The sequence below is a fragment of the Callithrix jacchus genome, chromosome 1, assembly GCF_049354715.1.
Source record: "Callithrix jacchus isolate 240 chromosome 1, calJac240_pri, whole genome shotgun sequence".
Taxonomy (NCBI): Eukaryota; Metazoa; Chordata; class Mammalia; order Primates; family Cebidae; genus Callithrix; species Callithrix jacchus.
Genome location: NC_133502.1, coordinates 97673750 through 97700951, shown reverse-complemented (window position 1 = coordinate 97700951; position 27202 = coordinate 97673750). Strand labels below are relative to the sequence as shown.

The 27202-nt window shown below is 42.7% G+C and overlaps 1 pseudogene; it reads left to right on the top strand.

The window, feature by feature from the left end:
- The first annotated feature begins 2866 nt into the window (after positions 1–2866).
- Positions 2867–27202, top strand: part of LOC100405548 (SNW domain-containing protein 1 pseudogene) — a 45714-nt pseudogene continuing 21378 nt past the window's right edge.

Sequence of the window (27202 nt, the reverse complement as noted above, 5' to 3'; positions counted from 1 at the left end):
GCTGCTGCAGAAGCAGTCTCAAGATGGCGGCTCCAAGGGCAGATGGAGGCCATGTCACTCTGCTCACCTCTGGAGGCTAGGAGGCTGCCTTCCTAATGTGACCATCCATTTGCACTGGCCCTCACTGTCATGGCGGCTGGCACCACTCCAGGCCTGCTGCCCACACAGACTGCTGGTCTGAGGGAGCAGGACCCGGGCCATCTTCACACCTGTCTTGGAAAGAGCAAGGATGAGTGCAAGCGTGTGATTCCCCAGCACGTGCTCATCCCAGCAGCTTCAGGCTCTCATCCTCATCAGTTTCACACCTGCTGCAACAAACAGCATGGCCAGGCACACGATAATGTCTGAAGAAACCTCTACAGAGGAAAAGGACACTGCAGACCGGCGGTGGCCCAGACAGTCACTGCATAGCAGATGGAGCTTGCTCCCCCAATTCAATTTGGCCTAAGAAGTCTCCAGAGTCCCCATAGTCTCCATGAAAAACACTTCCAGAAGCTGTTGTTATTCCCAGACCAAGCTGAGGGTTGGGCTGCTATTTCTTGTGGCCCAATAACGAGATGCAGATGAACTGGGGAGGAAGAGAGTTTTTATGTCTGTAACTGTTTACAGGGAGAAGGCCTAGAAATTATCACCAGACTAACTCAAAATCACAAAGTTTTCTAGAGCTTATATACCTTCTAAGTTATATGTCTACGTGTAAGTGTACATTCATCTAAAGACATAAGAGAATAACTTCTTTACATCTATAACTAAGGTCTGAGGGTCTGAGTCTTGACGATCTTCCTCTGGAGCCTCAGTAAATTTACTCAATCTAAATGGATCCCGGGCTGGGGTGATTATCCTTATCTTGCCTCCTGCTATATCACGAAGGTCTGGAGAGTTTGTTCACACCCCAATAAACTTCTTTGTGGAGCCTGAGGAGTTTCTTCAGACCCACAGTAAAACTTGTTTAATCCTAAATGGGTCCTGTTAAGAATTCCTTCATGATTCTATCTTGCTTTAGGGCTCAGGAAAGACCTGGGCAAAATTCTTGGTGGGCTTTTGTTACATTCTTGCCTTTGTACAAGGGCACTGGCTTTTAATGTTTTACTTAACCATTCAGTCAGTACTGAAACAGTTATTATGGAGGCCTGCATTAGTGAGACCTGGCCTGCCACATTGTGTCAATAACAAAGTCTCACAAACAAACAAACAAACAAAACACACACACACACACACACACACAATTATCAACACTAAAGATTATTCCTGAGTCTGATTTGCAAGCTAGGGTACAAGTCTGCAAAGGCATTCCAGGGACAAGATACCACCCTCACAGCCAGACCTTTAGGTCCCATCCGTCATGCCTGGGAAAATGCCCCATTCGCTACGGCACAATAGTTGTAGCAGGAGTTTTCCCACTCATCCGCTTCTACCCTTTAACAGAAAATAACATCAATCCTCAGCTTCTGGTTCTGGTTTCAGAGTTCTCTCTGTATTGCAGGAGTTTTAATGCTAGAGGGGCTTTTACCCACTTACTCCTATTCACAGACCTAAATATAGAGGTCAAGAGGGGGACATGACATGTCCCAAGTCAGAGACAAGAAGAAAACAAACAATGACTGAGCCCCTAATGTATTGTGGGCATTGGCGAGCTTCAGGGGCTATGGAGGTGATGAAAACACTGTCCCTTCCTCAAGGAGCTCAATCTAGCTGCGGGTGAACAAATATTTTGTAGGCAGGAGCAGGCTTCCCTGCCACAGAAGGAAACTTGCAATCGAAGTAATGAGCCCCACCATGGATGGGCCACCATGCTTCCCTAAAAGGATCATGTGTGGACACGGGGCTGTGGCATGGCCTTGCCTTGACCCTCTAGCTGTGCTGAAGGGCTGAGGGGAGGGGGCCTGGAGTGGCCTAAGGAAGTGGCTGCCAGGATATTTGTCCACTTCTCCAAGGCCCTGCATAAGTAATGTCACTTTCTATTTGCACAGCAAAATCAGACACACAGTTTTCTAGAACACAAGATGCTTCCTCTCCTCCTGGCTCAAGAGATGGTCTATGCTCATTGGTGAGACCTTGTTTGTATTAGAGTCAGGACACTTCACAAAGTTCTGAGTGGTCAGTTGTGGCCCACAGGCCACTGGCAAGTAGAGGCAGAGCTGTGGACCCCTCAGGAGCCACAGAGGACCTGCTGCCCACCACCATATAATGCCTGTTCAGGTGCTGCTGGCCCCTCTGTGGGTGGCAGTGCTAGTGATGTACAGAATCCTGGGACTAGTGCCAGTGACTCTATGGATACCCTGGTTGTGCACTGCTGTGGTGGCCTTTATGGTCAGGAGATGACATGCAGTGAGAAGAAAGGAGGAGCCAGCACAAAGGGATTCAGCCCAGGGTGAGGTCCATGGAAATGTCAGAGCCAAAATGCAGCCAGCACACCCCAGGCCAGTACTGGCCTTATGTCATCCAGTCTAGAGACCATCCTTGATCACCTCAAGCCCTCTGTTTAAGGGTTCTAAAGGAAATGAGCAGTTCTTCCTGTGAGGACGGGTGAGATGAACAGAGCAGGGAAAGGCAGGCCTCCTGAACTTCCTCAAGTGACTAATGTAAGGCACATCCTGCACCCTTCACTGCAGGGTGGAGAAGATATTCAGGGGTGAAGCATGAATGCTCTGATGACTGCACTGACTGGCAGCCACCTGCAGAGGTGCCCAACTAAGAAATTGTGAGACTGAAGCCATGCTTGAAGACAAAGAAAGAAAAGACGGAAAGACCGGAGCAGGTCAAAACAGGAATCAAACAGGCGATGAATGTTGGCGTGAGGTGACTGACTTCCCTGGCCCACACCCCACTGAGCATCCTGCATCTGCTCCAGGGAAGTAGAGACCACATGGAGGATGAGGACTTAGCAGTAGAGGGAAACAGGAGAGCAGGATATGGTGGTTCCCCAGCGTCCTGGCCACAAGTTCCTCTGAAGAGTGTGGATGATGATGGTGACTTAGGTGCATCCTTCAAATGTCCTGAGGGGGATACTGGAGCAGCAGATATGCAATTGTGGGAAGAATTCCAAAGGCGTATAGAACGCACAGCACAAGTTCAAAATCTAATCAGCAAGCAGCCTCACTGCAGGGTGCTAGGGCACTGCTGGGGAAGGAGTTTACGAAGCTGCAGCTGAGGCTTCCTGCCCTGCCTCAACTGCACCAAGAATGCATGGTGGGACCTCATCAGGAGTCCATGGAGAGGACACCCGCTACCGGGACCTTGACCAGAGACTTCACAAGGTGCACAAATACTTTAACTGTGCATTACACCAGTGACCACTACAAAAAGATGGTCCAAGACCTGGCCCAAAAACTGAAGAAAGACACTTTCAATTTTCAGAGGGAGATCCTCTTCCATGAGAAAATGGCCATAAAGGCTGGATGGCTGCCACGTCTATTGAAAGAGCACTCCAGGAGCTCTTGTTACAGGTAGACAGGTATGAGTTGGGCAGAAGAAGGCTCTCCCACCCACTAGGAATGTCAGGTTATGGTTCAGCAATTATGACATTGCCTCTCTAAAAGTGATAAATTGGCAGCTGGCACCATGGAGAGGCCATTTCCCAATGATCCACACCTGTTGCACTAAAATGTTAATTGAACACAGGCACCAGGGAAAAGCAGCTTCCTGGGCATGCCCATTAGGAGATAAAATGGCAGAGTAAGACCTTCTGGAAAACCCTCTTCCACTGGAAAAGGGAAGAAAGCCTCAGATGGACATGTGTATGACTTCATAAACACACCGCACATGCTCACTTCCCAAGGGTAAGAGGGGCACTGTGCAAGTGGGCAGCCCAACCTAAGGGAAGTATCATGAGAAAAGGGCCAGTCTATAAAGTCCTAGGATTACTGTTAAATGTTGACCTTGTTCAAGTCACCCACTTGGGTCTCTTCTAAGTGTACTTTTCTTTCTTTCCTATTCTAAAGACTTTTTAAATAAATTCTCACTCCTGCTCTGAAACTTGCCTCAATCTCTTTTTCTGCCTTGTGCCCCTCAGTCAAATTCTTTCTTCTGAGGAGGCAAGAACTGAGGTTGCTGCAGACCCATACAGATTTACCACCGGTAACTCAGATAACTTCCACCAGTAACACTCTGGAAAGAAAATAGGCAGAAGCTTGCTGACTGCGGGGTTGAGGTCCTGCCTTTCCCAAGGAGGTTTTGCACTTCTGGGGCTCTGCCCACAGGGGCTCAGAAGTACCAGGGGTACCATGGGCCCCCAGTGCCCCTAGGAGGGAAGCAGGTCACGATGGGAGGGCTTGGGTCCAGAGCACCTACTGGTTTGATTCTGTTTTCCTTGTAGCTGTGTCCTGAATGCCCAGAGACTCACAGAACATTAATTTAGCTACTCATTAGTTGATGCTGAAGTTGCCCTCATTGAAGTTAGATAGAATTAGGATTGCAAGGTAGTGTTTTTCAAATAAAGATTGTTTAACATAATTCTTACAAATACATTGTTTCCACATCTCTGGGCCATTCAGAATTATGTAAGTAATATATTATATTTTCATTTAGCAAAAGAACCCCTCTTACCTCAACAACACTGTGTCTTATGTGGATGGGAAGGTTTAAAACAAAGTCTATTTCTAACCTATGAGCTGTTATTAGAAAATGATACAGTGGCTCACTCCTGTAATCTCACTACTTTGGGAGGCCAAGGCAAACAGATCACCTGAGGTCAGAAGTTTGAGACCAGCCTGACCAATATGGTGAAACCCTATCTCTACTAAAATACAAAAATTAGCCGGTCACGGTAGTGTGAGCCTCTAGTCTCAGCTACCAGGGAGGCTGAGACAGAAGAACTACTTGAACCTGGGAGGTGGAGGTTGCAGTGAGCCGAGATTATGCCACTGCACTCCATCCTGGGTGACAGAGCAAGACTCCATCTTAAAAAAAGAGAGAAAAAAAGAAAATGATATACTGAACAGGTAAAAGTTGAAAGCACTTTCACTGAAAACTGGAACAAGAGAAATATACCAACTTATGCCATTTCTATTCAACATAGGACTGGAAGTCCTAGCCAGAGCAATCAGACAACAGAAAGAGGGAAAGAGCATGCAAGTCAGTAAGGAGGAAGTTAAACTGTCACGGTTTGCTGGTATGACCATGTACCTAGAAAACCCTAAAGATTCATCCAAAACCTAGATCTCATAAAAGAATTCAATAAAGTCTCAGGATACAAAATCAATGTATTAATAAATACATAAATCAGTAGCACTGCTATACACCAACAGCACCCAAGCTGACAATCAAATAAAAAACTCAACCCCCCCTTTACAATAGCTGCAAAAAATAAAAGTAAAATACTTAGGAATACACCTAACCAAATAGGTGAAAGATCTCTACAAGGAAAACTACAAAACACTGCTAAAAGAATCATAGATGACATAAACAAATGGAAACATGCCATGCTCATGGTTGGATAGAATCAATATTGTGAAATTGACCATACTGCCAAAAGCAATCTATACATCCATGCAATTCCCAATTAAAATACCATTATCATTCTTCACAAAACTAGAAAAAAAATTGTAAAATTAAATATAACCAAAAAAGAGCCCACATAGCCAAAGCAATACAAAGCAAAAAGAACAAATCTGGAGACATCACATTACCTGACTTCAAATTATACTTCAGTGCTGTAGTCACCCAAACAGCATGGAATTGGCACAAAAATAGGTGCACAGACCAGTGGAGTAAAATAGAGAGCCCAGAAATAAAGCCATAGACTTGCAAGCAACTGATCTTTGACAAAGCAAACAAAAACATGAAGTAGGGAAAGGACACCCTGCTCAACAAATGGTGCTGGAATTGTCAAGCCACATGTAGAAGAATTAAATTGGATCCTCACCTCTCACCTCATACAAAAATCAACTCAAGATGGATCCAAGACCTCAACCCATAAAAACTTTAGAGGATAACATTGGAAAAACTCTTTTAATTAGCTTCCACTTATAAGTGAGAACATATGGCCTAGGCAAAGAGTTTAGGACCAAGAACCCAAAACTAAATGCACGAAAAAGAAATATTAATTGATGAGACTTAATTAAACTACAAAGCTTCTGCACAGCAAAAGAAATAATCAGCAAACAGACAACACAGAGTGGGAGAAAATCTTCACAAACTATGCATCTGATAAGGACTAATATTCGGAATGTACATGGAACTCAAACAAATCAGCAAGAAAAAAACAAATAATCCCTTCAAAAAGTGGGCTAAGGACATGAAAAGACAACTCCCAAAAGAAGATACACAAATGGCCAACAAACACATGAAAGAAAAAAAAACACTGAACAGCACTAATTATCAGGGAAATGCGATACCACCTTCCTCTGACAAGAATGGCCAGAATTTAAAAATCAAAAAACAATATGCCTGGCATGGATGTGGTGAGAAGGGAACACTTCTACACTGCTGGTGGGAATATAAACTAGTACAACCACTATGGAAAACAGCAGGGAGATTCCTTAAATAACTAAAAGTAGAACTACCATTTGATCCAGCAATCCCACTACTGGGTATCTGCCCAGAGGAGATGAAGTCATTATATGAAAAAGAAGCTTGCACATGCATGTTTACAGCAGCACAATTCACAATTGCAAAAATATGGAACCAGTCTAAATGCCCATCAACCAATGAGTGTATTTAAAAAATGTGGCATATATGTACTGTGGAATACTACTCACCCATAAAAAGGAACAAAATAATGGCATTTGCAGCAACCTGGATGGAGTTGGAGACCATTATTCTAAGTGAAATAACTCAGGAATTGAAAACCAAATATTGTATGTTCTCACTTATAAATGGAAGCTAAGCTGTGAGGACACAAAAGGATAAAAATGATATAATGGACTCTGGGGACTTGGGGGGAATAGTGAGAGGGGGTGAGGGGTAAAAGATTACACATTAGGTATGGTGTACACTGCTCAGGTGATGGTTGCACCAAAATCTCAGAAATCACACCTAAAGAATGTATCCATGTAACCAGACATCACCTGTGCCCCAAAAAACATTCGAATAAAAATAAAATAAAATAGTTTAATAGTTTCTCCAAAATATTAAACACATACCTATCATCTGATCCAGCTATTCCACTGTAGGTATTTACCCAAGAGACAGGAAAACACACCTCCACACAAAAACTGGAACAGAAGTGATCATAGCACCCTTATTTACAGTAGCCAAAAATTGGAAACAACCTAAATGTCCATCCACAGGCAAATGGATAAACAAACTGTGATATACCTGCATAATGAAAAACAACTCAGTAATAAAAGTAATAAACTACTGATACACCTTACCACATGAATGAATCTCAAATAAATATGCTGAGGCAAAAAAAGCCAGACATAAAAAGAGTACATTTGTTCTTTGTGTCTATTTACATAAAACTTTAGAAAATGCAAACTAATTTCTAGTGACAAAGTATTTTGATTGCCTTGGTGGGAGAAGAGGGGCAGGAGGTGGAATTTCAAAGAAGTGTGAGGAAATTTGGGGCTGATAAATATGCTTGCCCTCCTGATCGAAGTGATGGTTTCATAGCTATGTACAGATGCCAAATCTTGTCAAATCATATACTTTAAGTATGTGCAGTTATCATATTAAGTGTACCTCAATAAGTCCTTAAAAATTCAATGGCTTGAAACAACACTTATTTTATTACCGCTAATGATTTTTTGGTTCAGGAATTCAGGCAAAGCTCAGCTGAGTGATGTTTCTATTCCAGCAGCATTGACAGAGGTCAGACACCCTATGCATTAGCATTTGGGCTTGCTGGAAGCTCCAAGACAGCTCTGCTCACATATTGGCTGAATTTTCAGGGCAGCTAGGAAGCTGGGATCAGTTGGGACTATTGACCAGAATGACCACACGCATCCTTTCAAACATGGTGGTCTCAGGGTTGTTCGAGTTCTTTCATGGTAACTCAGAGTTCCAGAGGCAGTGTTCCAAAGTGCCCATGCAGAAGACACAAGCCTTCTCACGGCCCAGCTTCAGGAATCTCTGGACTTCACTACTTCCACCATATACTATTAGTCAAGCAAGTCACTAAACCACAGCCAGATTCATAGGGGAGGAGAATTAGACTCTACTTCTTGGGGTCTAGTTTTAACCACTATGATAACATAATAGAGTGGAAAGAATGGGAGTCAGTCAAACAGGTCAACTAATCCTACATCTCCCACTGCCAGCATTGTGGCTTCAGATATACCATCCAATCTTATTCAGACTCAATGTCCTGACATATAAAAAGGGAATAACCAAAAATACTCAGAGAATGGTTATGAGCAGTAAACCCTCAGACACAATCCATTCTTTGCCAAAAGTAAAATGAGCAATACACCGAGATTTCATTGGCTAGAGTAGAATGAGTAAAATGAGCATTGACTGACATTGCTGAGCTCAAATTCCAGCTCCTGTCATTCTTGCTGGATGACCTAAGCAAGTCACTTCACTTCACTAAGCCCTGAATTGTTCATCTGTGAAATGGAGTAGAAAATGTCTATTGTTTAGGGTCCCGGTGAGAATTAGAAATAACACCACAATGGAGTGCCGTAATGCAAAAAAACAGTTTTTTTGGGGGGGGGGCGGTTTGAGACGGAGTTTCACTCTTGTTATTCAGGCTGGAATGCAATGGTGCGATCTCGGCTCACCGCAACCTCAGCCTCCTGGGTTCAGGCAATTCTCCTGCCTCAGCCTCCTGAGTAGCTGGGATTACAGGCACGCGCCACCATGCCCAGCTAATTTTTTGTATTTTTAGTAGAGACGGGGTTTCACCATGTTGACCAGGATGGTCTCGATCTTTTGACCTTGTGATCCACCAGCCTCAGCCTCCCAAAGTGCTGGGATTACAGGAGTGAGCCACCGCGCCCGGCCGCAAAAAACAGTTTTAAAAGTCATGTGATCGAAGCACTTACTGAACTCAGGAGTTAATTCCCTCTCCCTGTTTCCTTTCTTCCTCAGCCTTCCATCTTGGCTTCATGGGTGATTTCTCTGTAGAGATAAGCAAGAGTACCGGTAAGTTTTGGGGAAGAAAGGGAGAGATGGACACTGTCAGAAAGAGAAGTTTAGAGGCCAGTGCCTGAGAGCAAAGCATCGAGGGTGAATTCTAGTGAGCTCATGAAGGGCATTAGTAGTCAAAGTATAACCACAGATCTTTTTCTTTTTCTGCAACTGATTCTGTGTTGTTTGCACTCAGGGCAATTAAAGTTCAATACCTACGCATCCTTTCTGTCCTTGCTAGTACATTTTGTATTTTACCATTGTTAGCTTTGATTGTGTTATTCTTTTTCTCAAACATACAGCTACTAGAACAATGTTCAAACCTATAGTTCTTCAGTATTGTCCCCCTACCACTGCACAGGGAACTAGGTGCAAGGTGGGAACTGAGGGTAAGAGATGTAACAGGGAGGAAAATTGACGTTTATTTATTACCTATAATGTGTCAGACACTGTAGCAAGTATTATCCATTGATTTACTCTTCCAAATCTTCAAAGTAGAGCTAACAGATAATTTTACTATGTGCAACACACTGCTGTAAGTGCCTTAACTTGTTGAGAGTAGATATTAGCAAATCTTAACTTGGGTTCTTTTCAAGTCAGCTCCTGAGGCAAGGATTTTGCACACAGGGAGTTGATATACAGTAGTGAGTATGGACTAATGAATGAGGATGCAATGTAAGTGAGATAGTAAAGGGAGAAGGCATGGTGATGGTAACAGCGCTGCTGTGGGCAAATGGGCTCAATCCTTCTGCGGACCCTCAGAGGAATCTGGTAAGATGCTGTTTAGAGCTGTTCCACCAGAGGGTGGGAAAGCTGGAATATTTACCTAGAACTCCAATCCTCATTGCTTCAGGGTTGCACCCAGGGGCACCAGCTCCAGCATCCAGGCCTTGAAGCGGTGAAGTAAGCTTCCTGGTTCCAGGAAAAAGCCCTCAGGCTTCTATAGAAGACAGTTTAGCCGTGTGGGATGGGAAGCTGTGAACACCAGCAGCTCACCTGCAAGTAGATTCAGATAGGCCAGACCCATCTAGGTCCCCATCAATTCTGCTACATTATACCCTTCATTTGACCAGAGAACAGAGGCATAGAGAGTTGAAGTAACTTGCTCAAAATCCCATAGCTTAAAAGTGGCAGAGCTGGGATTTCTATTCAATATCCTTACTCCACATTGTAACTAACCTCTCAGATAAAGATGATCAAACGTGCTAAGTAATAGATCTTAAGTCACACAGCTATTAATGCAGTTCATACATGACACACTTGTGTTTGAAGCCATGATTAACAGAGCCAAATGCCTGAACTCTCTCAGGCAACCTGCTATCTCCCAAGTACACAGCTCTAAAAAGTAACTTCATCACATCTAGTAGCTCCCTTTACTCAGAAGCAGCTTTCTCTTAAAGCCCATTGGTTCTACTAGCAAAATTTCCATTTGCAATGGACAATGCCCCATATTTACTTGTACAGCCGAGGCACTTTCTCTGTGCTACTTTATGGTCTGAAACTCTAATAGCTGAAACCATCTATTTACAGTAAACACATAACCCCCTCTTTATTATTGACAGTCTCTGCTATTGGCTTTCTCTTTGAGTGGCTACCTTAATAAACAAGCAATTACTGGGAAATGAAAGGATAAACAATGTATTTCTTTGGAAGACTAATAAATCTTTGGCTCCATTTTCTCCACTTTTTATTCTACTTTATTACTCCCATTGGCTAAGTCCATATCTTACCATGCAAGGGAACCAATTGATCAATTAGAGAATATTGGCTCTGTTTTGACATTCTGCATTAAACAGAAACTAATTGCCTGATTCCAGATGCTTTTTAAAGCACATCTCAGCAATCAATAGGTCTGTGACTATGTTTGGAATAGAAGCTTCGGGTGGGTCAGGTGAAGCCCTCCATGTACCAGGCATGGTAGCCCAGGTTCCTCCTGCCTTGTCCTGGGGAGATTCTGCTTCTTCATTAGTTCTTTCCAAGGTTTCCTTGGTGACCACGCACCCAGTCAATGCCTCTCACCTGACACCCTAATGCTTGGATGGATCACAGGAGTCCAAGGAGCCTCCCAGGCTTGTGGAGTCAATAAGGAGATGGAAGAGCAATGAGACATCTGGGGCACTTTGCACTTGAGCGAAGGCTGAAAACAGAATAATGTAAGCAGAGCCGGGGGGTTTCTCCACCCAAGAGAAAGCAGCAATCAATAACTGGTGATGCTTTCACAAAGCATGATGAAGCATTGTCCAGAAATGCTTTGAGCAGGCCTCCGGAGCACACACAGAAGGCCTATTGCCTTCTGCAGCTCTCACCCTGGAGTCACCCTGCTTTAATGGAATTCTCATTTTCTAAGGATGCTAATGTCTGGAATATCCCAGTGGCTTCTGCCCTGCCTAAAACTCCATAGGGGATATCCACCAGAGACAGGGAGTCTGCATAAATGCAAAGGTTCTATTTTTCTTTCTTCCCAGTGTCCTGCATAAATCCATGAAAAATGCCTGGGTCTGCCTGCCACCCAGACCAATGCTGTCTCCCCAGCAAAGTGTGTCCTGCACCGTGTGCTCATGTGCTCAGGAATCAGCTTAAAGGATGAATAAATGACTTTTTCTTTGAAACTCAGAGCAAAGGATGGGACCATCTTGCCTTGCTTAAACTACCTTATAAAGAAGAAGAGACAGGATTTCCCTCCAAGGAGTCATAGCTGTGGTTCCACAGAGTCTGAGTGAGACTGGCCAACTGTTTCAATGACTAAACACTCTCATCTTTTAAAACCCAAATGCTTATTTCTATGCACGTGCTCTGAGTAATAAAGGCGGAAAGAGAAATTAAGATAAAAACATATCTGTAAGCTGATTTATCATTTTAAATTGAAGGCTTTTCAACTCTTTCCATAAAAGAGCCATCCCCTATGAAAAAGCAGGCAGGACAGTCACTTAATGACATCTTGCAGTCTGACGCCCTTTTATACCATGGTTTATTTTGGGAGGTCCATTGAAGCCACTTTTTATTACACAGAAAGAAAATCTTTCTGTTCTCCAGAGAAACAGCTTGTTTTCTTTGGTCTCAGCAGGTCTTCCTTCCCAGCTCCTCTAAGCAGACATAAGAATTCCATTAGCTACCATTTATTGTCATGGAGCACCAGGTAGGTTTTCTAAACATGACTATATTTAATCATTCCAACAATTCTCTGAAGCAGGTATTATCAACTACAACTAATAGATGAACAGAATTTCTAGCCCAAGTTGGTATGACTCTAAACACATGATGTGACCACCCTGCTGTATTGCAGCCACCACTAGGGTTTCCAAGACAAGAGCCCATGCTAAGATGCGAAATGACACTGATGTCAGCATGCACCATTCGCCACCCTGTACCAAAGACCATTCCTCCTAAGATGGTGCCTGCCATCAGATAGAAAGTGAGAGTTCCATCTCTTGAAAGCAATTACTGGAGGATGTGCTCACATTCACCACAGATGACTTCCTCAGAGGTCTCGCCATCTGGAGACAGGTCTGGCTGCATGGTTCACACATTTCCTACCTAACTCCCTGCTCCAGAGCAGATGCTCGGTGCTTCTTGGCAGGCTGGTGACTCTGGGTCTCCTTTCAGGAATCAGAGTTCCCATTAATAATGAGAAAAATTAGCTCACAGTCCTCCCCAGCTTTCTTCAAAACATGGGGACATGTTCATTTAATAAACACCCTCCAAAGTAAAAATTCTGTTTGTTTTGTGCAGCAAAACAGTTCCACTGGAAAATGTCCTCTATTTAATATCTATCTAAGAGACATGAGACAAGGCACACCCTAACCCAGGCTTATCAGAATGAAGAAGGTCAGAATTAATCATTCATTTGTTAATCCAAAGATGTCTTTTGATTTCAAGTCCATAGATTTGAAAACAAAAAAGTAGAACAAAGCAGCAAGTATTTCTTGGGGCCTAACATTGATTCACCATAGTTCTAGCCATTCTGAGTTCTAAACAAGTCTAATAAAGTTAAAATGAAAATACACAATACAAAATCGTACTTAATTTAGTGCAGAATTATGTGATGCTGTGGTAAATGCATAGAATAAAGCCAGTGAGGACAGCAAAATGTAGAGACCTCAAAAAACCAACATGATTTGTCTGGCACACTGGCCAGAGAACACCAAGAAATTCTGTACACAAATATCATCACCCTTCATCCCCATTCTTGATATGTAGAATATACCCAGAATATCAATATTGTAAATACTATCATGTAAATTCTATTAATACAGAGGGCAGTTCCTATAGAGATTATTTTAAAAACTGTCTTTTACTTAATTTACTTTAAAAGGGAAAATAAAGAGTAATAGTAATTCAAACAACTCCTATTCTTGACAATATCAGAAGTGTTGAATGTCATGTTGTAAAAAGTTTGTGCAGCATTACTTAGAAAGCTCTAGACAACGTGGTTGACAATATGTCACTGTAGAAATATTGCCTTTTGTTTCCAGAGCTAGAATGAACACTTGGAAGGGATCTGATTTGTGCAGTGTTATGACCAACACTGGACTTATTAGTTGCACAGGAAAATTAGAGAGAGAGAAATCAAATATTTTATTTAAACTTCATACACATAAGAACTAGAACTCTCCAGAAGGCTGGGGTATGACTTTTTAATTTAGCTTGGTAATATAGAGACCTAGAGTAACATCTAGAGGGAAATATGATCTCTCAGTTGAAAGGAACTTTGAAAGCAATCAGCTTTACAGAGGGAGGAACAGAAATAGAAATCTGAATATTACCTCAGCATCATTCAACTGAGGAACTAATCCTAGAGACTGAATTCATTTTTCCCTTTCAGATAAAGACTGACTTTCTTCTAAATTGAAAACACAAGGATAGAAAGGTTTCTCATGCTAAGGCAATTGAGAGGGGAAAAAATAGCATTTGTTAACTCTCCTGCCTCCGCTTGTAAATCCTAAATCCAACCTAAATCCCTTATTCCATCATTTCTGCCCTCTTTCTCAACCTTAGTTTATGCATGCAACTAGTATTTACTGAGTAGCTACTTTGTGCTATACAGCAGGCCAGGAGCCAGGGATGCAGCAGTGGACACAGCAGTGGTGGCCAGGGCTCATTTTGTGGCCTGGGTCAGTGACCCAAAGGACCCTCAGGTTCTGATGGCATCACAAGCCAGACTAACTGTGCCTGTTCGCTCATTCATAACCATCCGTGGAAAGAGAAGCTGAAGTTCTAGCTTGAGTCTCAGTGTTGACCATAAATTTCAGGAATGTCTGCTATTTCTGATGAGGCTCTGGGCGGGCCTCTCAGGAACCTATTCACAGAAAGGATTGAAGAGTTGCTAGAAAAGAATTCATTTTAAAAGAAAAGACAGTCAGGTAGATAACTATGTCAAGAATGAATTATCCTTCACAAGTTTATGTTTACAGGAAAAGTCATATTATTAGATAGATCAAAAGTAAAATCCTATCAATCTGACTCAGGACCTCTATCTTGCAGGGCTGCTGAGAAAATCCCCTAAATTGTAATGTGGTTCTGTCCATCCCAGGTCATGTGGAAGTCCTAGGGTCTTTGAAGAGAACAGAAAATTCAGAGAGGTTATTCCCGCTATTATTGCAGTGTAACAAATTATCCCAAAAACGTAATGGCGTAAAACGCTTTTCTTTTGCTCATGGTTTTGTGATTCAGGCATTTTGGAATGGCTAAGTTGGACCATACTTGCTTCAGTCTCTGATGTGGCTGCAGTCAGATGTTGACTTGGGCTTCAGGCAGCCAAAGACTCCATTGGGTGTGATGCCCAAGATGCCTCAGCACATGGCAGGTAGATGAGGCTAGATGCCCGCTGGAGCTCAGCTGGGGCTCTTGACCCTGAACAACTACCCGTGTCTTTTCCAGGACAGCAGTCTCAGGATGACTGGACTTCCTACAGGTGGCTTCCCGCTGAGTGTGTGTCTCAAGAGAACCAGACAGAAGTTGCACAGCCCTAACCCTAAATGTCATGCAACTTCTTCTGCCACATTTTGTTGATTTCAAGAGTTATATGGCCAAATTCAGGAGTCAAGGGCAGGGAAAATAGACCCCATATTTTGAGGGAAGAGACAAGGTTGCATTGCAAAACAGCTTTCAAGATGCAAGAGACCATGGCCATCTTTGGAATCTGCCCCTGAGGAGCACATGGTCTTGCAGCACAGAAGTGATTTTTTAGGGTTCGCCCTCAAAGATGAAGAGGCAGGAATTCCATATTTCTGAGTTAAGCATAGGTATAGGAAATTCTGGTGGGAAGAACATAAAAACCCTTAGGTATACCAGGTATGTCTCCTTTCTGAGATTCTCCAACCCCCACTGGGGACATTGCCAAGGAAAAGAACCTCCCTGGAACCCACAGGTATGTTACTACCCTTCTGACTTATGAAATATTTCTCCTTTCCCTCAAGGGGACACAGCATAGTCTCTACCATGAGTTGAAATTTTTGAAAATAAAAACCAGGCAGAGAATTTTTCTAGGAAAACTTATCTTTCTGCCCTGCAGCCTCCAAGATCTGGGAATCTCAGGGTCTGGCTTCTTGAGATGGAGAAAGGGAGAAATAGCAAAAAGAGCATTGCCAAAGGGCACAGGGACTCAAAGAACAAGATGATGTCTGTCTTTGAGTAGTTCTGTAAGATAGCCCCTACCGAAAAGGAAAGATAGGTTATTTGACTTTATGCAGTGTTCCTTGAACATTTCAGGAGAGTATAGGAAAACCACAACCTGTTTTATTTCCCAGATTATAAGGTATAAAAAAGAAAGAGGAACCTCTCTACTCTGCCTGGAAAAAAGTGCGGCTTCCACATGTAGTGTCCCAGAGTCTCAACATCACAGGGATATCTCAAGGGCTCCCAAGAGGAGAGACAGCTGTCACCCAGTTCAATGAGGAGGTGCGTCTAACAAGTAGAGGCTAGGGATGCTGCTAAGCATCCTATAGTGCTCAGATCAGCCCCACAACAACAAAGAGTTTTAACTCAAAATGTAAATAGCAGTGAATTGGGGAACTTACCATACATCAATCCAGAAACATTTGTGGGGAGTAACTTTCCTACAGTGCCAGAGGTAAATGTCTCTGCTAAGGAAGCCTCTTTATAGTTTCCTAGAACGGACATGGGAGACCCCGGGATGTGTTTTCAGTTAGAAAACTCGGTAGTCTTGGGACTCCACTATGTGTAATGAGTCTTGAACCTTTGAGAATTCTTTCTTAAGTCAACTCCAGCCAACATATTATCTCTCCTCTATGCCCCTTTCCCTTCTCACCAAGGCTGAAGTTTCTTCGTTGCCCTCCTTCCTGAAATCCCAGTGTCAGGTGGCATCTCTTGCTTGTCTATGTTATTTGCTACCCAGTGTATACATGGTGTAAAACTTTGTCAGGTGTTGCTAGAAAAATAAGAGGTAAAATATTTCAGTCAGCCATGACTATCTAATTTGTTCTTCCTGCCTTGACCAGGGAGTCCCTTCTCAGTCCCCTAGGTTCTCTATAGGACTTGGGCCCACCTGTTCCTCCAAGTCAGTCTGTCTCCATAGGATACTCTTATGACACAGTTTTGTTTTACTTTAGTACTAAACAACTTTAACACAAGGAAGACTGGCCCAAGTGGCAATGTAATAAGGTAACACTCAAGGGGCAATGTGAGAATTGGTGGGAAGAGATGAATGTCAACTGGGGTGTCGTTAGCCTGCTAGGAAATGAGAAATAAACAACTGACTCGAAGATGCTGCATTAGCATTTCATATGATTACAATTTGTTTTAGTAAATTATCTTTCTTAGAACACAAAATGGTCCCCTAATGGCTTGAAAGATTTGAAACACCCCCAAAGCATTAACATTTTTTCGTACTCAGTCACTGGGAGGTCTGGACTTCAGACCTTATGCCAACAGCCAGAGGGTACCAACTCAGAATGACTTAGATTTGCAAACTCTGTAGTTACTCAAACAAGTGAGCCTCAGAGGTCAAGATGTGGGTTGTGTCAACATCAGAAATTCAGATCCCTCTTGCATGTACATATAGCAAACTTATTTGCCCAGATGTGCTTTCTCATTTTATGTTTTGTGACTTCCTTTGTGTTTTACATGCATTTTGAGTTCTATCATGGTAATGCCATCAACTTCTCTTAGAGAGATGCCCATTGGGAATTGTATATGGTGCCCACTTTAAAGAAATGATGGAGCAAAGAGCCATATCCTTGATGTCTGTATGTCAGGGTGGTGAGGTCATACTTCTAAATGCTAATCTGTTTTCTGCCTCATTTTATACCCATCAAGTTTTCTCAATTCTACACTGAGAAATTCACTCCTCCCTGTAACTAAAGGAAGGTGAGTCACCCATTGGGAAGACATAAATAATGGTCAGGGATAATATGAGAGACAACAAGAGTCCAGAACTGCTGTTTCACTCACAGAGCCTGTAAAGACTAGTAAAGGAGAGAGAAGAAGTGGGCAGATCCCCAGTAACAGGGAAAACTGAAATGATGAAACTTGGATCCTTAAGGAAAACACTTTTCTGCAGCACAGCAGGGAGCCAGCCCTAGCTGTCCATCCAGGCCCAGCCCCCTTTCCCCCTGAGGGGCCAGTAGGCATGAAGCATGTCTGGGCTTTAAGAAACCCTGCCCAGGGGGCTCCCTCCTCCATCTGATGAGGACAACTATGGGAATGCAGATCATGGTGATGATGATAATGACATGTGGGAAGACCAGCCACTGCCCCTAGTCAGCATGATCAGGAAGCAGTTCGAAGATCCCCAATGAGCTGAGACCAAGAGAAAACACACTTTCTTTCAACATTAGCAAACTGTGAACAAGGAGACTTGCCTAATTCCAGCTCTTTGGGGAAAGCCATAGCTCATTATTAGCTCCTCCCCTCTTCTCCCCTCCCTTTTCCCTTCTCCCCTCTCCTTCCCTCTCTCCACCCCACACTCCAGACACCTTCAAACTCACACAAATTTTTGACAGCAAATAATCTTCTATTATTCTTAAGCCAGTTTTCTTCAGTCCCATTTAACATCTCAAAATCCATGTATCTTTAAGGGGATCAGGATTAAATATCAATATGTGTACTTAATACATATTCATTAAATTGTCACTAAAAGATTATGAGTTCCCTTTATAAAAGATTCGTTTCTCTAAATGTAATTTTATAAAAATCGTCAACAGATAAAGTGAGCATGGAAGACACGGATTGTATTTCAATTTCCTTTGCCAGTTGTTGGTGCCATGTAACACTTCCAAAGGGAATTTACACCCCAGTCACACTTAACATATCACAGAATGATGAGGAATAATTGCTTAAAAGGATTAAAAGCTATGATACATCAGAGGAGCAGATTTAAAGTTCATAAGGTTGTCTAAATGTTTATGGCGCAGAAGTCCTAGCTCTGTCACCATTTGATTTTATGACAGCATGGCCATTTACCAAACTTCTCAGTTCTCTCTGTCCTTATCTTTAAAATGAAGAGGTTAAACAACGCAAGGTGGTGCCTCTTTCTGTCAGTTTTTCATTATCTGCAGGGATATGATTATGTTCTCCATTGTCTTTTATTCCTTAGTAATTATGCATGGAATTTTTCCTAATTATTGTTCTGCTGCTCATTCTGATGTGAATGTCATTTTTCTCAACCTTGAGAACAAGTCTGGGTTTTGGCAGCTTGTCTAACTTCACAGAGTTCCCTCTTCTGCTATTCCCATAAGGAGTTAAGACATGGTGTCCGGTGGCTCACGCCTGTAATCCCAGCACTTTGGGAGGCCGAGGCAGATGGCTCACAAGGTCAAGAGATTGAGACCATCCTGGCCAACATGGTGAAACCCCGTCTCTACTAAAAATACAAAAATTAGCTGGGCATGGTGGCGCGTGCCTGTAATCCCAGCTACTTGGGAGGCTGAGACAGGAGAATTGCTTGAACCCAGGAGGCAGAGGCTGCAGTGAGCCGAGATCGCGCCACTGCATTCCAGCCTGGCGACAGAGCAAGACTCCGTCTCAAAAAAAAAAAAAGACATATGGTGTCAAGTGTCTCACAGGCCCTCCATTTTTCCCCTTCCCATTTGTGTCTGGGTCCTTTCTTTTCTTCATCTGTCTTATCCCTGTCCTGCTAATCTCACTCCCATCCAGCAGGCCCTCCCCAGTGTGGGCCCTGGCCTGGAAGGAAGCCATGCTGCTCTGCTTTGAGAGTTCATAGGAATTGGGTCTTCAGACCTTGCTGCCATCCCTCTCACATAGCTGTGATAGGAGTGGGAAAAACGTTCTCTGCTTCGGACACTGCTCTCACTTGCTTTGCTCCCCCATGCATGCCTGTTTGGCCATGTGGGGGTTCTCTGTTCTCAGATCTATCACATACATCAATGTCCCCTCTCACTTCTCCCATGCAGAAGCCAATAACTCATAGCTCTTGTGACTGTTGGTGGCTTCCCCTACCCACTTGTATTTTGAAATTCCTGGGGATATTTTGTTTCCTAATTTTGTTAATGTGCTCCATGGGTTTGGTTTTGCTATCTATTTGCCCTACCTCTTGTTGTGCACAATTTGAGAAGTTTCAAAAACTATACTATTACTACAACCACCGTTTTTATAGAATTGTATATATTTTCCTAGAGTGTGTATTGTTTTTAATTTTTTTATTGCATTTTAGGTTTTGGGGTACATGTGAAGAACATGCAAGATTGTTGTATAGGTACACACGTGGCAGTGTGATTTGCTGCCTTCCTCCCCATCACCTATATCTGGCATTTCTCCCCATGCTATCTCTCCCCAACTCCCCACCCCCTGCTGTCCCTCCCGTATTTCCCGCCAATAGACCCCAGTGTATAGTGCCTCCCTCCCTGTGTCCATGTGTTCTCATTGTTCAACACCCGCCTATGAGTGAGAACATGCGGTTTTTGATTTTCTGCTCTTGTGTCAGTTTGCTGAGAATGATGGTTTCCAGGTTCATCCATGTCCCTACAAATGACACAAACTCATCATTTTTGATGGCTGCATAGTATTCCATGGTGTATACGTGCTACATTTTCCCTGTCCAGTCCATCATCAATGGGCATTTGGGTTGGTTCCAGGTCTTTGCTATTGTAAACTGTGCTGCAATGACATACATGAGGCCAACAAACATATGAAAAAATGCTCATCATCACTGGTCATTAGAAAAATGCAAATCAAAACCACATTGAGATACCATCTCAGTTAGAATGGTGATCATTAAAAAATCTGGAGACAACAGATACTGGAGAGGATGTGGAGAAATAGGAACACTTTTACACTGTTGGTGGGAGTGTCAATTAGTTCAACCATTGTGGAAGACAGTGTGGAGATTCCTCAAGGACCTAGAAATAGAAATTCCATTTGACCCAGCAATACCATTACTGGATATATATCCAAAGGATTATCAATCATTCTACTATAAGGACACATAGAGTGTGTATTTTAATTTACAGTTTTCGGTCACAGATGTTTTCACACGTTTGCATGTTCTGATGTTTGCCTGTGCTCACATCAGTTGCTCTTTTGATACCCTAAAAACACAAGTAAAATGAAAATGTGAGGCAGCTAGTGACATTTTCAAGACAAAAAAGCTCTGATTTTCACAGCCCAGACAGTCTTTGTTGTAGAATTAGGCTGCTCCTCAAATCAGCTCATGTAACCTAAGTTACACTGGCCTCCTACTTTCACCATTCACCTTCCTTTAACACAGTGTAAGAAAGGAGAGGCAGGAGATTCATGTGACTCTCTCCTGAACTATTCACTTGGCAATTGGTCCTCATTGTCTTTCTCTATTTTTTTTTCTCTGAGATGGAGTCTTGCTCTGTCACCCAGGCTGGAGTGCAGTGGTGCGATCTCAGCTCACTGCAAGCTCTGCCTCCTGGGTTCCAGCAATTATCCTAAGTAACTGGAATTACAGGAATGCACCACCACACCTGGCTAATTTTTGTATTTGTAGTAGAGATGAGATTTCACCATGTTGGCCAGCCTGCTCTCAAAGTCCTTACCTCGTGATCCGCCAGCCTAGACCTCTCAAAGTGCTGAGATTACAAGTGTGAGCCACGGCGCCCAGGCAGTCTTCATTGTTTCTTACCATGCTTCCTCCAACCTCATGGCTGGTCAGTTCCCAGGACATCTTCCTTTGCACAGATTCCACCAAAGGGGTAGATGAAGGGTAAAACACACCCACCTTCACTGTCTGATCCTCTTGTCCTCACCACATCACACACAAAACCTAACTGAAGATTTAAACTAACAAAGGAATTACAGGAGGAGAAACATTGGTATTTTTCTTATCCTAGTTAAGGATTTTCCATTGATCCAAAAGAAAGTAACAACTAAGAAGTTATAATTTCACAAAGAGAGCTTTCATGGATGCTCCTAGCTCCTAACTTTGCTGCTATGTACCTTTTTTGCAAAAGTACTTTTTTCTAATTCTCATCCCCACATGAATTTCCACCACCTTTCTAGAAAATCTCATGCTCTACCAACAGAGATTAGTCTCTCCAGTGTCTTCATGGTGCTACATTTCCTCAATGTGCAAATAGTTATGTTAGCATAGCTCTTTGGGTTTCAGCAAAACAGAGATCAAGCCTCTTTGCGGCAGCAGAGGTGCCCACACCCCATTCTTCTGAGGTCTTTCCATAAGAATAAGCTATGGCTTTGCTGCTCTATTCTTTTCATTGCTCAAGAAGTAACTCTTAAGTCAATCAAACAGACCAAAACGCATACCCACAAACACACACACACAGACCACTTCCAAGGATAAATATTAATTCTCAGAGACAGTTGAATTTAAAAACAACAGAAAGAACAGGAACGTTGTCATGCCACATTGTGGTTTCCAAGGCCACCTGTGTCACAGTGGAGTTTCCCGTTTGCTTTACTACGCTAAGGAATTTAAATTCCTCAGCCCTCCACCATCACCATTCCACACACACACTTCCAGACCCGCTAGTGCAGGAGACAGCCGTCAGCAGAGAGAGATACCTCACAGTGGTCATTTCCTTAGCTGATTAAAGATGCTACCAAAATATTGTAATAACTCCTTTTAAGAATCTAAATGTGTTCTTAGGCAAGAACCATCTTCCTCCCCAGGCCAGGAGAAAAGAGTAGAAGTCATTTTCGCTCTTCCTGTTACATTCAGCTGCACCTTAGCAGATCATACTACACTCTCATGAAAGGAGACACCTCGCCTACCCAAGGTAAAGACAGCATGGGAAGAAGTCTCACTCCTGTTTTGGAGAAACACCTCCAGAGCCTGAGTTTCCTCTACCATCTGTATGCCTGAGTTCAAAGGATCTTTGTGAGGGCACCTACCTCAGGAGCAGACGTTTCAGTTCTGCTGCCTGCTGGACTCAGCTTTGTCTTCTTCCTCTCACAAAATTAACTTGGGAGCCTGGCCTTCTTCCTCCCACCACCAGCTGCCAGGTGTCTTCTTTAATACCACTCATCCCACTTCATGCAATCAGTTCTAGAGATGACACTATATTTCATCACAAGACCCACAGAACTCTTTTCAAAGGTCTTCCTTCATGAAAGAAGAAGGTAGCAGCAGCTGTAACATCTAGTTCTGTCAAAGAGATCTGACTGTAAATCCTGGCTACACCAATTACACATTCTATAACCTTGGACAGAAGCCCATTGAACCTCATCATAGAACATGGTAAAACATGGGTGATAATAATACACACCTCAAAAGATGTGTCTTAAGTGACTTTGCATTAGACCTGTGCACAGGTAGCAGAACAGGTATGAACTTCCCTTACAACACCTCATTGCAGAAAATGTCATGTTGTTTTCTTTTTCAAAATCTATAAATCTCATCCCAAGTTCCCACTTGCCAGGGGTTGAGAAAGCTGACCTCAGCTTCTACTGTAAGTAACATTTGGACTGAGTTAAGTTCTCAACTTGCAAAATTAAATGCAAATTATTGAGAATTTGCCTATATTACTATTTCTATAAAATAGCATATTATACAGAAATAGGGGTGTAAATACCAGAATAAATAGAAGAAAAGTGGTCCCTATAGGAAGAAAAACAGCGTGATGATAATCAAGTAAGACAGAGGACAGTTTTTATTATGCCTTTTAAACTATGTGCATATATCACATTAACAAGATTAACTATAAGCAAAATATCCATACACTAGTTTTCATTAACATACAAGTTTCTTTAGTATCTGGACTCAGAGTCACAAAAAATCCTAATAGTTCAGGAGTTCTTAAATGTTTCTTTGTACAAAACATTTTGCAGTTAGGCAAACATGCAGATACATAGGCCATGACATATAAAGATTGCCTGTAATTTTCCTGCCCTAATATAATTTTCTAAGTGTTAACCAAATATTAGTCACACCCTTCTCCAAATTCTACCTTTCATTCCTTCTGGGCCATTAGACAAGTTTCTGAGCTTCTATAGACTTAGTTTCTTCATCTATAAAATTAGACCTTTAAAAGGTGTCTTCTAAAGTTTGACATTATTTCCATTTTAGTAACTGACCATCAAAATGGTGACTGAATGATTCCTGAAGCCCCTTTCAAGTGAAAAATGCTGAGAGTTGAGTACAACTCAACTCAGAATCAAGTTTTGTGTTTGCGTGTCTTTGCAACACCTGTTCTGTACACAGCTACCGCATGTGTGCAGTTCCTTGACCTTCCTTTCCCATCTCCGAGATCCTTCTGACCCAAAAATAGTCCCTACGTCAAGACATGGTGCAATTCACCCCTGGGTCTCAAGAAAAGACCCTAAGGAGAGACATGACACAGCACTAGAGATCTGCAGGTGACTCAGACAACATAAACTGAGTCACTACCACAGAACAAGCAGTGGACAAAAAGGAACAGCTTGAGGTTGGATGTTTTAGAATTTTTTAAGAAAAAACAAGAACCACATCTAAGGCTCATCTGATATTATGTTTCCTTATTGGTCTCATATTGGGGAGTTTGAAAACCTTCAATATTTACAACTTCAGTAAATACTAAAATTCACCATAATAGTTCAAAGAAAAGGGAGCTTAGTTTTATTTTACATTGAATTATGCAATTTCAAATGTTAGTTACTCTGAATTCAAAAATTATTCCACAGACAAGATTTATGAAGGGTAAGGTTTATTTTAGGGTAGGCTCAAATGGTTTAAAACAACCATGGTACTATTTCATTTTCCAAATAAAGTATGTTTCTGTCTAAAATCTTGTAAACCGTGTTTTTCAACCAGGTTTCCTTAGAAGACAAATATTTTGTTGCTATAGTAAATCTCATCCTCAAGTAATTCTTCCATTTTCAGGTTTGCTCTGAGCTCCCAGCTATGCAGCAATAAAATGATCCACGCAGAGATGAAATAACCTATTTGGTCATCGAAGGCTTCTCTTTCTCTCACCCACAGTTGCTCCAGGATTCTTCCCTAAGGCCTCTTCTCCAGTGATTTGTACAACTTTGCAAGAGCAAGAAATGGTGCGCCCTGGCTTCTTTCTAGAAATCGCTGCAACTTCTCATCATTACAACAAAGCTTAATTTTCCCCCTAAAATTCCCTGTTTTCTCATCAGGCTCAACTGTACCCTAGGGAGTCTCTCACACAGTCTGGCTTTGCTTGGAAATGACATCTTTAGTTCTTTTAAATGGCTTTTGTTGGCTTGTTTTTGAGGCATTTCGCTTCAGCATTTTCACTATGGTATAGGTTCACCCCAAATTCTGCATTCCCAGAGCATCCTGGCATTTCTTCTTTATTGTACTGAACTAATAGAGAAGAAAAAAAATATTTTTTTCTCCTGGTGCCTCAGTTAGTGCTGCCAAATACAGGCACACAACTCTTCCCTTGGGGCATCATCAAATTTTCCTTTTGGGATTTGCAAGGTCTTTAAAATTTCTAGTCATTCTTTTCCAAGTTGAAAAATACTAGTCATTCACTCAACAAATATTCCTTGACTGGCAAATGTGTTTGGGGGCTGGAGATACAAAGACAAAGTGCCCACCCTCAGGAAGCTAACAGTCTAGGGAGAGACAACAGCACATACAGAGTTATATGACATCATGTCAGGGTGCTGTGGCTCACGCCTGTAATCCTAGTTTTGGTAGGTGGATCATTTGAGGTCAGGAGTTCAAGACCAGCATGGCCAAGATGGCAAAACCCTGTCCCTACTAAAAATACAGAGAAATAGCTAGGTGTGGTGGCACACAACTGTAGTCTCAGCTACTTGGGAGGCTGAGGCAGGAGAATTGCTTGAACCTCGGAGGCGGAGGTTGTAGTGAGCCGAGATCACACCATTGCACTCCAACCTGGGCAACAGAGTGAGACTCCATCACAAAAATAAACAAATATATAAATAAAAGGAGTTACATGACATCAGGTGGAGAGGAGGATGAAGCACAGGAGAGGACCTGGAGTGTCAGAGGGGCCAATGTAAAGAGGGCCCCAAGGGAGGTCCCTGTGAGGGGATGAGGTCTGAACAAAGACCTGAGTAGACCAAAAGCATCAAGGCAAGAAATATGTACAATAGGACACTTAGCAGACCTGGGTCCCTTCACAGCTGGGCTACAATCTTCCTTTTGAGTCAAGAGAAACTTCCTAAAATCCCTTTTTGTTGTCCAGGTGCTTCAGTATAGTAGCATATCCACCCCTCTGAAATACAACAAAAGACTTCCTTTCTCAAATGAGCATGCGTGCCTGTCATTACAGAATAGTTCTAATTTCACAGGGGTGAGGCACGTGCAAGCTTGACCATCAGACTGAGAATCAAGGCATAGTCATTCTGGAAGGGAATCCTAGAAGTGGTTGCTGGGAGCAGCATCTCAGTTGTCCATCACAACCCAAAACTTAGTGGAGTGCAGCAGTTTAATCTTTCTCACAATTCTGTGGGCTGAGGGGCTTGGCAGGGCAGTCCCGCTGCACTCACCTGGGGGCTCTTGTTGGCTGTTACCACACAATGGAGGGGTCTGGTGTCCTTGGAGCCTCCACGGGGCTGGAACGCTCAAGGTGGCACCTTCACCCACATGTCCAGAACCTTCCCACCCCTCTCTGAGGCCTCACTCTCCAGGTGGCCCCTCATCCTCCAGCCCCTGCTTGTGGTCTCCCTCTCCAGCAGGACAGTCACAGTTACATGCCTAACTGCTTCCAAAACCAAAACTCAGGGGCTGTAACCCTTTGTGAAACATAGGTAGCATCAATTCCCAACATTCCACCAGAAAGTCCGAGGCACAGGGGCAGCCCACATCACGATGGGGGATCTGCACGACGTTGTTAAAATTAGAGGCAGAGTTCTTTGTGGGGGGCCCTCTTTGGAGACAAGCCACTACCTGCAGAGATCTTTTATGAGCTTCCCAGGTCACCCATTGAGTCAGTGGCTGAACCAGAAATCAAACAGCCTGTTCTCTTTGCTCCATTTTCTTTTTTTACCTAAACTGAGCCAAAATCCCTATTTAAATCCAAAGTAATAATCACGTGATGCTCAATGACACAAAATGTCATTAGTTCCAGGCACCTCCCAGCCCGTCCCTTCCTCCAGCCAGAGCTCTTCTGCAATGAGCTGTGTGTTTCCCTCAATTATGGTGCATATATATTCAGGCCCCAAAGCACCTATTTAACAGAGTTTATAGCTGTTTGATAAGCTCTAGACACTGTCAGCAGTTTTTCAACGAGTTACTATTAAGATATATTTTCTAAGACTTGAAGATAAGGCAAAGGGGAGGAATGAGTTTCTTTCAATGGGTGTGGCTTCATAGGCCTGCCCAGAGAGTATTAAACTGGGAAAAGGTACCTGTGTTAGACTTTGCTGTCTGGTGATTAGATTCTGTGATGTCTCATAACATAGATTTCTGTCCATGCGAAAGACAAATGCTTCTCTCTAACACAAAATAATTCCAAATTTTTGGCTTTATGTGCTCTGTAGGCATTAATAAGTTTTGCATCTAACTTGGCAAATAATTTCAATATGTATTTTTAAATGCTTATCAATTCTCAGTTCCTCAAATCCTCCTTAAACCAGCTTTACCATCTTACTGATTCCCTGATTAATGAGTTGAATAAATCTCCAACAAAAGTTCATTCTTTATGTCTATTAGAATGAGGGTTTCAACTTTCTCAGAAGTATCCTTTACAGTACAGGGGCTCCAATGGAGCTTCCTCTGGGCTAGAAGCTGAATGCAGCTGAGGCTGACACAGGCCTGGGCCATCCTCCTCACTGATGTAGAGCTGGTTACCTTAGCCCACGGAACTGAATGTTT